This window comes from Taeniopygia guttata, chromosome 3 (genome assembly GCF_048771995.1).
Source record: "Taeniopygia guttata chromosome 3, bTaeGut7.mat, whole genome shotgun sequence".
Classification (NCBI taxonomy): Eukaryota; Metazoa; Chordata; class Aves; order Passeriformes; family Estrildidae; genus Taeniopygia; species Taeniopygia guttata.
This window is the reverse complement of record NC_133027.1, coordinates 102,773,830-102,777,534: the sequence shown is the minus strand read 5'-3', so window position 1 is coordinate 102,777,534 and position 3,705 is coordinate 102,773,830.

The following is a 3,705-nucleotide window of genomic DNA, read 5'->3' as shown; positions in this document are numbered from 1 at the left end:
GTTGGAATTCGGATTTTTTTTTAATTTCGTATCTGTATGGCAGTGTAACTTGTGTATTACCTTCTGTAATTTGTTATTCAATCAATTAATGTATTTTATTTTGACAGTTTATGAAAACCATGTGGTAGTTTACAAATTGAACTCAATTTAAAGATCGAATGCTTTTTTTGTTTTTAGGGTTAGGTAGTTTGTTTAGGTAGTTTTTGTTTTTAGGGGTGGTAGTTTGCTATAAATGTGTTATGATTCTTGGTTTTGACACTTCATTTTTTACAAAGAGCAAAAGAAGCATGCAAAACAGAGAAGAAATCAAAAAGACCTGAAATAAACAAGTTCTTTTCAATATAAACCAGCTAAATTCTTAGCCTGTGAGATGTCCCAGCTACCATGTTTCTTCACCCATTTGATGCTGTGACAATGAAATGACAAGTCCCAAAGTACTGGCAGAATCTAAGACCAGAAGCCTTGTGCAGCTTTGGAAGAGCTGGGTTTGTCCAGACTGCAAGGCAGCAAGAGCTGACAGATGAGCATTACAGCAACTTTTCATGCATTTGAAAACTTGCAAAAGGGTTGGTGAGTTTTGTGGCTGCAGAAGGGAGAGTTTTTACTGGCTTCGAAGCCCAGATGATTTGGTGGCATTTTAGGAAGAGCTTTCTCACAAGATTTGTTAGACGTTGAAAAAGATTGCCAAGAGACTCTTAATGGCTGACAAAGGGGAAAGTTTTTAAGGTTACCTTAGTATCTCTCAAGGGTGAGCCACGTGACAAAGTGGAAGAAGTGAGTCCTGTCCAGTTCCAGTGTTTTTATTTCATAGATGCTATGGGGTTAAATGACTTTCACGTAAATTAATTCTTGGAACTGATGTTTCCAAGGTGTTTGTGTGTATGAGCACTGGAAGTTGACAGTCATGTTAGTAAATGGGTTGATGTAAACACAGGCTGCTGCCAAAGAGGGACGTATCTTAGCTGCCCTTTTCAGGCTGGATTGCAATTCAGTGGGGTGGCAAACCTGCACTGCTTAGATGAAGGCAAATCTGTCCTTTTTGCAGCAGCTGCACAGTGTGAACATGGAACAGAAAGGCTCTGCAGCCAAGGGATGCCTTACTGGGGCAATGGATACTACATGTCCTGACCTAAGGCCTTGTTCAGGAAAGAACAGACTGAAAGAGCACATAATGCAAGACAGCCGAATGTCTTCTATAGCAAGCTAACACTTTTTATATTAGCCTTAAATTGAAGTGTTAGGTATTTCCTTCTGTCCAGTAGGCTTTAGCAAACATGCAAATTAAGCAACTCCTGTTTTCAAATTTCAAAAACAATGATAGCTGGAGAGAGGTAACACACTGGTAATGAAGTCGGACAGAGTACGTGTCCTGCTTCAAGTGGGGCTTTACCTCCAGCTCTATATCATTTGCAAAATTTACCAAAAAGTGGTGGTGAGAAAATGAGTATAGAATTTGAAATAATCACAGTAAAACATCACAGTATCCTTCTGGTCTTGTGGTGAAAAATTCATACTGCTAGCAAGAATAATTAATTTTGCATATTCTGGGGGGAGAAAATCCAAAGGAGGTAGAAGATACAGGATAAATCTTCCATTTGTTACTGGATCTAGCAGAGAGGGAGCTCATTTTCCCCACAGCAGCCCCCAGGGCTGTGCTGTGCACTGGCAGCTGTAAAGGTGCCCATAAGACACCAGTGTTTTGGCTGCTGCTGAGCAGCACTGGCACAGTGTCAGTGCTGTCACTCCATCATCTTCCCCTCACCGGGAGGCTGGGGGTGGGCAAAATCTTGGGATGGGGCATAACCAGGACAGCTGACCCACTGACCAAAGGGATATTCCATACCATGTGCTGCTTGCTGAGATACAGAAGCTAAGGAAAAGGAGGAGGAAGGGGGGATATTTCTTATTTACAGTGTTTATCTTCCGGAGCATCCACACTGTGCTGAAGCCCTGCCTCCTGGGAAGTGGCAAGACATCACTCACTGATGAGAAGTAGATAATAACATCTTTGGTTTTTTGCTTGTGTGCACGTTTTGTTTTGTTTTTTTTTTCTTTTGCCTTAGTAACCTGCCTTTTCTTGACCTACAAGGGTTGTTTGCCATCTTATTTTGCCGGGGAGGTGAGTGATAGAGTGGCTTGGTGGGCACATGGCATCCAGCCAAGGTCAGCCCGCCACAATTTGCTATAGCATTTTAGTCATTTGCAGTGTTACAGGGTAAATGTAAAACCAATGTAGATAAAATAGCACCTTTGACATGAAACTTTGGATTAAGCATGACCCTGAAAAATTAGGTAATCAGAGACTGGACCATGCAATGCAACATAAACTGCAGCCAGCCACACTTCATGGAGCTCCAGAAAAAAGTCTTCAGTTTCTTACTCTCATGTCACCTCGTTCCCACTTCTGTGGACTTGCTGATTCAGTTTGAAACCTTTTTCCTTTAAAGGTCAGCTTCCAGGTGTCTCCTAAGTCATAGATATTCCTGCAGAGCCCAGCAGAAGCTGAGATATAGTGTGCACTTATTCCTCTGGCACAGTGGCTTTGAGGAACAATGAAACACTACTCTGCATCCCAGTTTTCCAAATCTCACTCTTGGTTGTTAGCGGTTGCGTAAATTCAATGTCAAAGGCTACATTTACAATTTTGTCAGAATGCTTAGAATTGCTTCAGGTTTGGTCTGTGCTGCTGGAGCTAGCAGGAGCTAAATAAGCTGGGGTCTTTGTATGGATTTGTTGGTTTACATAGCTTTTATAGAGATGGGGTAACTGAGAGATGTTTTAAAAGATTTTATTCTGTTATCAGTATCAATGAAAGGTGAGACAGAAGAGACATAAAACTCAATGCTATTCCATAAGAAGCTAACCTATTTTCTGGTTACAATACTTTATAAATGTTTTTCAGCCCATTAGCTTTTACCACACAATGCTGCTATTACTTCTAACACTAATCACCTATGTTTTTACCCTGTGTGGTCTTATTACAATATATCTTTCACAGTTCTAATTATCTAAGCTATCTAGTCTTTTCACAAAAATGTATTTTAAAACTTACTAAAACTGCTAGTTCAATCTCTCTCAACAATGTTATCTCTATTTCATGGCCTTCTTAAATCGACACACCTTATTTCAGTGTTTATATACAAATATATAAAACTACATGAACTTATTGTCAATTTTTAAAAATACTTTATAAATCCATTTCTCACATGGATGGTTGTTAGGGATACTTAGATGTGTAAAGATGCAAATAAATTCTTTTAGGGGCTCTTTAAGACCCTAACATTTCAGGGACAGTCAGTGGCCTTTTTGCAGCTTCAGGCACTTGATTTTTTTTTCTCCTAACCTGCCTCTGTTTGCAGCATATGCAGGTGTCCAGCATACAGATAATCACTTTAAAAGAGGCTTCTGTGGCACAGCTAATTCCTGCCTGGCAGCTGGGCTGACCCCCAAGGGCTCTAGGAGTTCTCCAGGTGCCCAGCTGTGTGAGGGACTGCTGGCACCAGGATGCTCAGGGACTCGATCTGTAGCTGCTGCTGCAATGAAATTGTCGCCCGCCTTCACCCCTCGAGTCTAGCACTCTGCATGTAAAAATGCAGGAGCTGGTGGCAGGGAGGTCAGACTTCTCAGGCACTGTTTGGTCACAGGCACTGTTTGGTCACACCGTGTGGCTGAATGGGATCGTGTGCATGGAGCTGACTGTGGCTC